Source organism: Pelmatolapia mariae, linkage group LG16_19 (assembly GCF_036321145.2).
Source record: "Pelmatolapia mariae isolate MD_Pm_ZW linkage group LG16_19, Pm_UMD_F_2, whole genome shotgun sequence".
NCBI lineage: Eukaryota > Metazoa > Chordata > Actinopteri > Cichliformes > Cichlidae > Pelmatolapia > Pelmatolapia mariae.
This window is the reverse complement of record NC_086241.1, coordinates 4,009,935-4,023,082: the sequence shown is the minus strand read 5'-3', so window position 1 is coordinate 4,023,082 and position 13,148 is coordinate 4,009,935. Positions and strand designations below refer to the sequence as shown.

Here is a 13,148-nt window from a genome sequence, read left to right as displayed (position 1 = left end):
TGGGTCTGCGTCTCTGGAAGTCCACCACCAACTCCTTGGTTTTCCCGGCGTTGATCAGCAGCTGGTTCTGCTGACACCAGTCCACAAAGTCCAGAGTCCACTGTCTGTACTCTGAGTCGTCCTCACCTATGATGAGGCCGACTATGGCAGAGTCGTCAGAGAACTTCTGTAGGTGGCAGTGTGGGGAGTTGATGGAGAAGTCTGCAGTGTAGAGGGTGAAGAGGAACGGTGCCAACACAGTTCCCTGTGGGGCCCCCGTACTGCAGACCAGCGTGTCAGAGACACAGCCCTGTGACCTCACATACTGTGGACGTTCTGTGAGGTAGTCCAGTATCCACTGGGACATGTGGTGGTCCACTCCCGATAGCTCCAGCTTGTCCCTCAGAAGTCGTGGCTGGATGGTGTTGAAAGCACTGGAGAAATCAAAGAACATGATCCTCACAGTGCTTCCAGGCTTCTCCAGGTGAGTCAGAGCTCGGTGCAGGAGGTAGATGATGGCGTCCTCCACCCCAATGCCAGGCTGGTAAGCAAACTGCAGCGGATCCAATGAAGACCTCACCAGGGGGCACAGATGGTTTAGAACCAACCTCTCGAGGGTCTTCATCAGATGCGATGTGAGGGCTACCGGCCTGTAGCTGCTGAGGTCCTTGGGATGGGAGGTCTTTGGTACCGGTACCACACAGGAGGTCTTCCACAGCTGTGGTACTTTCCCCAGTGACAGGCTCAGGTTGAACAGATAACCTAGGATGCCACACAGTTCATCTGCGCAGCACCTCAGGAGCCTGGAGCTGATGCCATCTGGACCTGCAGCCTTCCGCACCTTGATCTTGCGAAGCTCGTTCCTCACTTGAAGTGCTGAGATGGAGAGAGGGGGTTTTGGGGGAGGGGTGTGTATGTTGGAGTCCACAGAAGCCGGGGGTGGGTGTAATGACTGGGAGCTGGGAGGTGTGAAGCTGAGAGGTGTGAAGTCCTGAGATGAAGGACAGGCAGTCCCTGAAGATGAAGGAGATTGCAGCAGGGGGGACGATGCTGTGGGAGGGGTGGGTGGTTGATCAAAGCTATTAAAATATTTATTTAGGTCATTCACCCACCCCAAGTCTCCTGCAGCCTGGGGGGTTGGTTTTTGTCCTGAGATTGTCTTCAGGCTGTTCCAAACCCCTCTGATGTTGTCCTGTTGCAGCTGCTCTTCCATCTTCCTCCTGTAGTTTTCATTTCCTTGCCTTATCTTCCATTTCAGCTTCTTCTGAACAACTCTCAGCTCCTGTTTGTCTCCAGCTCTAAAGACTCTCTTCTTCTCCTTGAGGAGAGCCTTAATTTCAGGATTTATCCATGGCTTGTTGTTAGAAAAACACCGTACCTTTTTGATGGGTACGGTGTTGTCCACACAGAAGTTCATGTAATCCGTAATGCAGTCTGTGATGCTGTTGAGGTCATCCTCCAGGGGGCTGCAGAGGTTGTCCCACACAGTAGAACGGAAACAGTCCCTCAAGGCCTCTTCAGTCTCTGCCGACCATTTCCTAACTGTGCGTTTCACTACTGGTTCTCTGTGTACTAGAGGTTTATACACAGGCTGGAGATGAACCAGATTGTGATCTGAGCCCCCCAGGGGAGGGAGAGGTGATGAGCTGTATGCCTCCTTGGTGTTGGCATACAATAAGTCCAATGTTTTATTGTCTCTGGTTTGGCAGGTAACATACTGGGTGAAGGTGGGGAGAGTGGAGGACAGGGAGATGTGATTTAAGTCCCCAGAGATCAGGAAAAGGGCCTGAGGGTGCTGTGTTTGGAGTCTGCTTGTTACGGTGTGCAGGACCTCACAGGCTGCTGCAGCGCTAGCAGAGGGCGGGACATACACAGCTATCATAATCACGTGTGTAAACTCTCGCGGCAGATAGTACGGTCTCATGCTAACCGCTAGCAGCTCAATGTCCTTACAGCATAGCGTCTCTTTGATAGATAAATGCCCAGAGTTACACCATCTATCGTTCACAAACACAGCCAGACCCCCTCCTCTCTTCTTACCGCTCTCCGTTGTTCTGTCGGCCCGGATCAGATGAAAACCATCCATGTTTACGTGATGATAATAGTTGTAGCCGCTGCGACGCTTTCGACCAAAACAGCCGCAGCTTGATGACATCATCAACAAGCGCTATCGCGATAGAGCGGTATAGTCAAAATCTCTCTTCGAGACGCCGTCGTCGAAAAGACTTCGCCCGGCAGATTCCCCCGGCACAACATCGCCAGCCGGCAAAGATATTGTCGACATACTGGAGTCAATCGACCAACGACTGTCCAGTTTCGATGCAAGGCTGTCCTTGGTGGAGATTCTTCACCGGGAATTTAAATCCTTGCGAGAGTCCCTGGAGTTCAGCCAGCAGCAGGTGGAAACGCTCGCTGCTGAAAATGCCACGCTAAGGGAGTCGGTGAAATGTCTCACAGACAATGTTACTCAGCTAAATAGAGAAAATAAAAAAATAAAAGAAACAGTTATAGATCTACAAGCTCGTAGCATGCGTGATAATCTGGTATTTTCTGGTATTCCAGAAGCCGCTGGAGAGGACGCGGAGACCACGGTAAAAAGCTTCATCAAAACCCACCTGAAGCTGCCCGAGGACACGGTGAAGAACATCGTCTTTGATGGGGTGCATCGCCTCGGCCCCATTCGGGCTGCGGCCGGGAGACCACGTCCTATCGTGGCCAAATTCGGCCACTACAAACAAAAGGAACAGGTGAAAAGCCGCGGCAGGGAATTAAAAGGAACGGACTTCAGCGTGAACGACCAGTTCCCCAAAGAGATCCTGGAACGACGCAGGGTCCTCTTCCCAATCCGACGCAGCTTTATCCAGAAGGGCTCCCGCGCTGTCATCGCTGTGGACCGGCTGTACGTGGACGGACAGCTCCACCGCGACCCCGACATCACTCCGTGGCTGTATTAACTTCACACCAGATAAGAATCCGCTACACCCTTTCCCCACCCACTCACACTAACTTGCATTAACATCTGTTTAACTTACTAGTATCAAATCACATCTTAGGTGTGATTTCATAGCAGAATTAACACCGTCACTCTCCGTCAATGGTTTGATCGGAATGTTTCCGGATTTTTTTTTTTTCTTCTCGTTTTTTGTTCTCTTTTTTCCCCCTCTTGTTTTTATGCTGCTCACCCTTGTCCTTGGTTTCTTTCTTTCTTTTTTCTTTCTTTCACTGCTTCGATCACCTGCTTCCACACTCATCCACAAACAACATCCTTTATTTGGACACATACGCACAGCACGATCACGCACAGCCATGCGCTCAACGGCAGCACATTTACATCAGACAGCGCACACAGTCGTATAGGATACACACACTTAAACCAAGCGTACTCATATTAGTAAATATGCACACACATAGTCAGACTCAGGGAGCATCTCACCACACATTTTTTCTCTCTCCCCCTCTTTTTATTTACGAACAAGTGATGTATTCTCTCCACCTGTCTAAGCGACACACACAGCGCACACCCCTAGTTATACACAGACATCTATGGGTGCAGATTCGTTACATGGAATGTAAATGGAGCTGGCTCCAGAGAAAAGAGGTTAAAAATATTTAACCAACTCAAAAAACTACAGGCAGATGTTGTCCTTTTACAAGAGACCCACAGACCTCTTAGAGGTTCGAATGAACTTAAAACACCTGAGTTTCCTAATGTGTTCTCAGCTTGTTATAATTCTAGACAAAGGAGAGTAGCAATTTTAATCCATAAAAAAATTAATTTCACAGTACTCGATACAATTATAGATCCAGAGGGCAGATTCTTAATCATTAAACTATCTATACTTGATAAAAAGCTATGTATTGTAAGTGTATATGGTCCAAATGTTGATGATCCCTCATTCTTTCACGGTTTTTTCAGTGCACTCTCTGAACACTTAGATGGCACACTTGTTCTTGGAGGCGACCTCAACCTTGGACTAAATGAAGAAATGGATAGGCTCAATACAGCAGGAACTCAGCGTAATTGGCAGTCCATAAATATAATCAAACAGTATATGAGCGACCTTGGTCTTTGCGATGCATGGCGCTCCCTTCACCCCACCAGTAAGGAATATACTTTTTTCTCACATGTCCATCACTCCTACTCTCGTCTGGATTATTTTTTGGTCAGCAGCTCACTGCTGAGGGACATTTCAGACACTGAGATTCACCCTATAGCTGTCAGCGATCATGCTCCTGTATCTTTAACACTAATGCACAAGAATAATACTACGCCTAGTAAAAACTGGAGATTTAATACATCACTGCTTAAAGATGAAGACTTTATTAAATATTTTAAAAAAGAGTGGACTTCATATTTAGACTTTAATGACACTCCCGGAACATCAGCTTCTGTTCTATGGGAAGCAGGGAAAGCTGTGATGAGAGGTAAAATAATTTCTTTCTCATCACATAAAAAGAAAAAAGAAAACAAAAATATCCAGGAATTAGAAAAAACCATCAAATCACTAGAAGAAGCCTATGCGTCCGACCAAGATCAGGAAACATTGAACAAAATACGCAAAACAAAACTAGAATTAAATGAGATAATTGATAAAAAAACAAAATTCTTAGTACAAAGACTACGCTTACAAAATTATGAACATGGTAATAAATCCGGTCAATTAGCAAACCAGCTAAAAATAAATAAAGAAAAAACAACTCTATGTGCTGTTCAAGACTCATCTGGGAATACAGTATATGACCCGAAACAAATAAACAACATCTTCAGGGATTTCTATAAAACGTTGTATTCACCACAAATAAACCCATCTAAAAAGGAAATTGATCAGTTTTTAGACAACAGAACTCTCCCAAAATTATTAGACTCTCAAGCAATGGCATTGGATTCGCCACTGACACCAGGTGAACTCCAGGAAGCCCTGATAAGTATGCCCAATAATAAGGCTCCAGGTCCAGACGGCTTTCCTGCAGAATTCTACAAAGAATTCTGGACGATTTTAGCCCCAATTTTTTACAGAACGCTGTTGGAAATCAAAGAAAATGGCAGACTCCCATCAAATATGAATTCTGCAAACATTAATCTCCTGCTAAAACCAGGCAAAGACCCTGTATATCCCTCAAGCTATCGTCCAATATCCCTTATAAATGTAGACCTTAAAATAATCTGCAAAGCTCTCTCGAAGAGACTAGAGAAAATAACCCCCCTCTTAATTCATCCTGACCAAACTGGTTTCATAAAAGGTAGGCACTCATCAACAAATACACGTAGATTACTTAATTTGATAGACTACTCATACAGTAAAAACCTTGAAACTACAATATTTTCTTTAGATGCAGAAAAAGCGTTTGACAGAGTTAACTGGAAATTTCTATTTGCAACTTTACACAAATTTGGTTTTGGATCTTCTTTCATCAGCTGGTTAAAAATATTATATAATTCCCCAACAGCTTGTGTCAGAACAAATGACCAGACATCCTCCAGCTTCTGTCTCCTGAGGGGCACCAGGCAGGGATGCCCACTCTCCCCTTCACTGTTTGCAATTTTTATTGAACCACTAGCAGCAGCAATTAGACAGAATTCAGTAATTAAGGGCATAAAATGCAAGAACGTGGAACATAAAATCAGCCTTTATGCGGATGATGTGCTACTCTTTCTCCAAAATTCACAAACCAATATCTCTGGGGTGATTGAATTGATAAACTCTTTTGCAAGAATATCAGATTACTCAATTAACTGGTCAAAATCTACAGTCCTTCCGATTAATTGCTCCTTCCATAATTCCTCTTCTACTCCACTGCAATCGGGAAATATAAAATATTTAGGTATTAATGTTTCTCCCAAGCTTGCAGATCTAACTAAATTAAACTATATCCCACTTTTAAAGAAAGTAGAAGGCGATCTGGCTAGGTGGAAATGTCTACCCATATCACTCATGGGAAGGGTTGCCGCTATAAAAATGATGGTCTTACCAAAAATAAATTATTTATTCTCAATGATCCCAACTAAACCGCCACAAGATTGGTTCAGATCTCTAGATTCATATATGTCCAAATTCCTTTGGAAAAATAAGCCCCCACGTATAAGCTTAAAAACACTACAAAAGACCAAGGATAAAGGAGGATTAGAACTACCTAACTTTCAGCACTACTTCTTAGCCAACAGGCTCCAATTTATCTCAGGATGGCTAAAACATACCCTCTTAGATGAACCTTGGCTAGATGTAGAACAAGCACTTTGCAATAATCTAGAGATTTCAGATCTACCATTTATCAGCTCAAACATTCAACGACATGAATGCTTCAAAAGCGTCAACATTAGCTCCTCTCTGACAGCATGGTGGGAGTTTCTGAAGTTGACAGAGTCTTCATTAATCCCATGCAAACGTACACCTATCTGGAACAACCCTGACATATTACAAAACAATAATATGATAAACTTTTCAGATTGGAGTGGTAAAGGAATCAAATATTTAGAACATATACTAGAAGGAACAGAATTTATTTCATTTGACAGACTAGTTACACAATATGGGATCAACAAGAAAAGATTTTTAGAATATCAACAAATTAAATCCATAGTAAAAAAGAAATTTAAACCGGGTCAAGTTGAACTACAAACACCACCAAGTGTGGTTCAATTTCTTACTCTTAAAACCCCCAAATTACTATCCAAAATATACAGAATGCTTTCTAAAATAGATGAATCAATATCACTTCCTACTGCAAAATGGGAAGCGGATTTATCAGTTAACTTAGACCAAAACATTTGGTCTCAGATTTGCTTAAAAACCTTTCATCTAATTAGAAATCCCAGTCTTCAATTAATTCAATACAAAATACTACATAGAGTGCACTATACAGGTCATCGGATGTTCAAGATGGGCTTTACGTCTACCAACAACTGCTCACACTGCCAAACCAATTCACCGGACAATTATATCCACGCTCTTTGGTTCTGTCCACCAGTTCAGAAGTTTTGGCGTGAGATATGTGAAGACTTATCGAAGTGTCTGAAATGTAACATTCCAACTTCTCCTTTAGTGTCTTTGTTGGGCAGCTTAGATAATGTCACTTCAGAAAAGAATATAGCCCACATGGTTTTCACTGTCCTATGCATAGCCAAGAAAACAGTCCTCATGAACTGGAAAAATAAAAATAATCTTAATTCTAACCAGTATAGAAATTATCTATTAGATTACATTAGTCTTGATACAGCCTCTGCCACCACATCAGATCAATTGCTCTGGGCTCCTTTGATCAGCTCCATCACCTAGTGGGGGTGGGGGGTCATAGTTTGGTCCCACCTTCACTGTTGTGATTGGTGTGGGGGTAGGGACAGGCTTAGGGCATCGGGGGGTTCCCCAGGAGCATCTTCCTTGGGGGGCTCAACCCGGGGTAGCGGTCATGGCCAATTAAGGGCTCTGTTGGCTCTTAGGTGACGGTTTCCTCGTGGCTGCGTGCAGCGGGGCTAGGGGAGGGTCTGTGCTGACGGACGTGGGTTACTGACCTGGTAGCCTGGCTGCCCCTGGGTGGGTCCGGGACAGGCGTGAGGTTCTGGGGGCGCTCCGTCTCTGGGCTGGGGCCCTGGCCGGGCCTCGGGGGCTCGGGTCCTGGTTGGTGTGTTGCTGGGGTTGTGGGCGGGTGGGTATATGGGGGCCCAGTCCTGGCGCAGGGCGCCGCCGGTGCATCGAGCCACCTGGGGGACTCTTCAACTGGTGGGGGAGGTTGTCACATCTTGCAGGAGCTTTCCTCTCCTCAGGAATTCTCTCTGCAGGAGGGGGAGATATAGGAGAGGTGGAGGAAGATCTCAGCCTGGGCGTCTATTGTCTTGTGTAGTCTGGAAGATGAGTGGATGATGGGGTGGGTGCAGTTTTCTCTGTAGTGGGGTCGGGTGGGCTGTCCCGGGCTCTGTGGGGCCGGGCGGCGCTGCTGCACTGGGCCCTGGTCCGGATGGGCCTGGGCCCCCTTTCCCTGGCGGGTTGCAGAGCATGGGGGTGCCTACTGGGGTCAGCGGGGGAGCTGGCCCCAGGGAGGGGTCACTTGCCCCTCCCTTTCTTCCCTCCCCATCTCCAGCTGCCTCCCTCTTCCCGCTCCACCACAATCACCCACACATGCAGGGCCTTGGGGTAGGGGTGTGTCACCAGGGTGCAGAGGAGGCATCCCCCCCCTCTGTCCCCTTCTGGCTGCCTCTGCCTCAATTTTATCTCACAACTTAGACATTCACATTACTCACACTCTCATAACACATACATATAGGATCTTGGGGGTGGGCTCACAACACGGACTCCAAATTACCATCAGGGTGTACACCGCACCCCTGGCGTCGTTGCCCACCTCTCAATTTTAAATACACGTAGACATTGAGGGCTATCAGGAGGGGCTATGCGCTTACCTGCTGCTCTCTGGCAGGTAGCTCCATGCCCTCCTGGGTTTTAATTGCACCTTAGAACACATATACATCAACACTACATATGAGCGGGTAGAGGGAGGTTTGGAGTCTTCTCACACCCCCGGTCTCTGCGGCCTGCTGGAGCGGGGGGGCTAGGAGGAGGAGTTGGCCGTCCGACTGGGGTCTGGTGTGTGGGGCCTCCCTGCTGCTGCGGAGTTGGGGCAGTCTGCTTCTCCCCACTGCAGGGAAAAGGGTAACACCACCTGGGTCTGGGTGCAGTTTCCCCCTCCAGGGGCAAGGGTACCTAGACCCGGTTCTTAGAGTGCGCTTGGGGAGTGTGATTGTGTGTACAGCGTCTCTTTATGTCTGTCTCCACGTTGGTTGAGTGTGGAGTAATTGCCTATGAGAGCATGAGGGTGGGAATGGATGTTTGTATCTGTGTGTGCCTGTATGTCTGTGTCTATATGTCAGGTTGGGTATCAGACGCCACCTCTCTGGGGACATCTCAGGCCCTCCAAGGTTTGGAGGCCTATCTCCCCCCACCACTTCCCCTGCCGGTGGCAGACGCCCTCAGACATCGATGCGTTGGTGGTTCTTTGTGTCCGGGGGTGGGCGTCCGGGTACACACCGGCTCACTCCTTGGTGGCTGCTTATCCGGGCCTGGAACCTGGGGCTCGCTCGGGCCACTTCGGGGGTGGGGTGCCCTCGGCCTCTCGGCCTGGGGCTCGGTCACTCAGGCACAGCTGGCTGCCGGCGGAGCTCACGGGCACGTCACTGCAACCCCCCCTGGCTTCTGCTCCGCGGCTGCTGAGTGATCCCTCATCTGGGACTCTCCTCAGCTCTTTCTGGGACAGTGGCGCGGCTGCCCCTCTGTTGGTCTTCCTTGGTCTCTTGTGTTCTGCGGGCCTCTGGATGTCTGGAGTTTTGATCTCCTCCATACCTGCTTCATGCCCTGGAGGATGGGACTGTGGCCCCCCACACCCTCTAGCAGATCATTACATTAAGGAACCTTTTAAATACAAGCGCGCTCATGCTCACAGGTGTACACACAGGTGATCACACACACAAACTACACCCTTTTTGGCTCCTACCTCAAAGCACACTGTGCGCTGTCGATCTTACGTGCTGCACAATAATGTTTAATATTAAGTATTTAGTGTTATATTCCCATATATCATTGTGATGTTGTTTATTCTATTACTCTCGTTTTCTTCTGCTTGTTTTCTTTTTTCTTTCTCAACAGGTGATCCAGGTGATCGATATATGTATTTTTTGTCTGCTTATTTTGTTGGTTTTTGTTTTTTGCCCTTTATCCCCGTCCCTCTTCTCCGCTGTTTTTTTTTTTGTTTTGTTTTGTTTTGTTTTTTCCCCCCTCTTTCTTTCTCCCTTTTCTTTTCCCCTGTCCCGTATCTAGCAAGTAAAAAAAAAAAAAAATAAATAAAATAAAATAAACAATAAAAGGTAAATCAAATGAACCATTACGGCAAGGCTGGGATGGTCCATTTGGTAAAGTAAATCCGTTGGGCATCTTTCTTCGCCTTTAGACAATAATTCTGATGGCAAAAGAACCAAACGGGACAGGTTTAAAAAAAAAAAAAAGAAAAAAAAAATCTCTATCGTTGGCCAAATTTATATCGTTTCTATCGTATATCCCAGATAGCAAGACGACATTGAATCTATGTTGATTTTTCATCCGAACCGTCGTATATGGTCGGGGTTGAAATGCCAATGTTGTAACAACATTGAAATACTGCGGTAAACCGACGGTCTTACTATAGAGACGTTGTAACGATGTTGATTCACCGTTGTTTTTTTGTCATTGATATTTGATCTATTTATAGTCGACCAGGTGACAACAACAACGTCGAGAAAACGTCTATTTATAGTTGACGATCATTCGGCTCCGGTCACCATCAAAAACCATCGATTTGTAGTTGAGCATTAAATTGCATTGCAACTGATCGTGTATAAAGTACCAGAGAAAGTAGATTTATTGTTCATTTGTTATCAATGACTTGGTCTAGTTCACCAGCTTTAAAAAATCGTGTCTACGTGCAATTTATGTATAGTTGACTGGGGAATTAAAGCAGCAATCACTTGGACTATTCCGCAGCACCCCTCTCACATTGGTACATCCCCCCAGGTATTCATTGTCTTCTACAGTAGAGCGGGACATTTGATTTACTCTCAGCGGAATTGACCGGAGAAGGCATCAGTTCATGCACTGCACTGGCCTGCACCACGATTAGTATAAGGTAAGAATGAATTATTTTTTTTTCTACTCGTTATTTCCATGTTTGCATTTGAATAACAGTAAAAAACTCGTTAATGTTGTACATTAACGAGTTTTTTACTGTTATTTACGAGCCGGAAATTGTGTATACTTCTTACAATCCGGCAACAAATAAATTGCACTGCGAACAAAGTATATCAACAAAGAAAACATTTTCGTTTCATAATTTCTTCGTTATATTCCCTTACAAAGCTAGCTTTAACGCTTCGAGGTTTCCTTTGTTCTTGCCGTCGCCTCGGCGCTTGACCCAGACTTTCGCTCTGTAGTTGCTTAGTACCACAAAAAATTCTAAATCTGTGATATATGATTGATAAACGTAAAGTTAACTGTATAAACGTGTTCAATGACTTTGTTACTTTTGATGATTGGAGAGCACTCGCTTCAATTCGCACACGAAAACTTTAGACTCAGTTTGAATGCTCACGCAGCATGCGTGACTGTACGTTGCACGCTCACCTAACTTTACGTTGCACGCGTACATGACTTTCCGTTTGTGCCTTGAATAATGAATAAGGCTACGTCCACACGTACCAGCGTATTTTTGAAACCGCTGATTTTTCTATGCGTTTGCACCTTTTGTCCACAGGTAATGTATGTCTGGCCGTACATTGTGTTTGTATTTCCAGGCACATTTCACGAAGCAGAATGCAGTCTTCAGAGATATCCACGTGAACGCTGTGATACGTCTGACCTTCAGTCCGAAGAAGAAACCCAGACCAGTCTTAAAAGAAAGCACAAGTAAAACCTTTTTATTCACAAACATATCTTTGATTGTTAAGAATTTATGATCTTGTCTTTTATACATATCTGTGGTGCTTGCATACTGCAATATCACCACATAATATAGTCCAAAAAGTGGAAGTTTGTAAACTTTTTAAACATGCAAAGCCGTGTACACTTGTGCACTTCAAAAATTCATTGTATACTGTACCGTCTTGCACGTCTCTGTTTCCTGTGTGTGTTGTTAGAAATCAAACTAACTTTAGGAAACAATATGCCAAAAGCATATTTACAATTACTTAAGACCGTTTTTAATTTCTTTTCTTTAGACCAAATCCCCTGTACACATATACGGACTCAGAGGATGAGCAGCCTACAAAAAAACGGTTTCCCCAGGCCCCTCGAGTGAAAATACCAGGTAATAAAATACTGTCTAGTGTCTGTTTACATATCTGTGTCTGACACGAGGAAACTTTTTTGACAAGTTGTCTGTATTCTTAAATACTTAAAAAATTATCTTTTTCTAAACAGCCCTCATCACTCCGCAGTCTGCCCCCCAGCCCACTGATAGCAACCATCATAATGCCCCACCCAGCTTCCGGCACCTTTCGCCACTCCAGCACAAACCGAAACAGCTTTGCGATCTCGCCAGCATGCAGAGTCTGATGTCTTCCCTATAGATGGTATGCTTTTAAAAAAGCTTTAAAGCTGCATCACAATGTCATTGTACTCTTATCTAAAAAAAAACAAAACAATTTATACTCCTGAATGTCATCTTGTTGTGATTTTTTTTTTCTGTAGATTCCAGAGACTCTGTGAAGCCACTATTACAAGGCAAGTTTGAAAATCTTGGAATTTCACAGTTTACATGGTATAACAAATATATGTGACAGGCAAAAACTAGTAAACACTTTTAGCAGTTACAAGAACTAACAAATGAATATCCAACAAAAGGGAATAGAAATACATTGTACTGCAAATACTTTGGTTTATTCTTTGTATGACTTGAAAATCAGGCTTTAGGGAAAACTAAATGACATGTTTCTATCATCAATTGCATGAAGTAAACACACAAGCACTTGCATACACATTTAAGACATGAGACACGCTAATACCATCTCCTAAAATGTGTCTATAGGTGAGACGCTTTGCGTTGATTGGTGCTGCTGGACCACACTGGAGGTGCGAGTCCGCTGTGTAATGGTTTATGCCATTACAAAGGAGCTGGCCTCTGTACTCAACTGGGCAGGGAAAAAACCAAGGACCAGACAAAGCAAAAAAGGGCATTTAAAGAGACAGCGCCGTGCAGATGCATATTTGGTAAGTTTTAACATTTATTGTAGTTTTATGAGCCTAAAGTGAACAATAAAGGGATCAATTGATGTGCTGGGTGCGTTTCACATTTCCTATGTCTGTTTTTTGCTATATTACTTTGTCTTTCTTAATAACAAGACTTTCATGTCCAGTTAATCTGGAGATGGAGTCTTTGGTCTTCGGCTTGTTTTGTCCTCGGGTTGTACACTTTGTACAGCCCGAGGACCCCATGTTTTCTTTTTTTCTTTTTTTTTTAAAGGATACACGGCACACCATGCTAAGACATATCACATTTTCAGCTTATAGCTCTTTGGGAATCAAATTTGGCAGTTTGCTGATTTCCGCCTGGTGACTTTCATGTTTATCAGCCTAGGAGTTTACATACTTTCTCCCTGCTGAAGACAATTAACAAGAGCTTATTCATGTGCTCTAATTCCCTTTTTTTGTCTTTGT

The 13,148-nt window shown here is 44.7% G+C and overlaps 1 long non-coding RNA gene across 1 annotated transcript; it reads left to right on the top strand.

Annotated features, from left to right (window-relative positions):
* The first annotated feature begins 11,959 nt into the window (after window positions 1-11,959).
* Window positions 11,960-12,884, top strand: LOC135933853 (uncharacterized). Its single transcript, XR_010573958.1, has 3 exons — window positions 11,960-12,064; window positions 12,183-12,215; window positions 12,520-12,884. It is a non-coding gene; the product is annotated as an uncharacterized LOC135933853 (long non-coding RNA).
* Window positions 12,885-13,148: the final 264 nt, after the last annotated feature.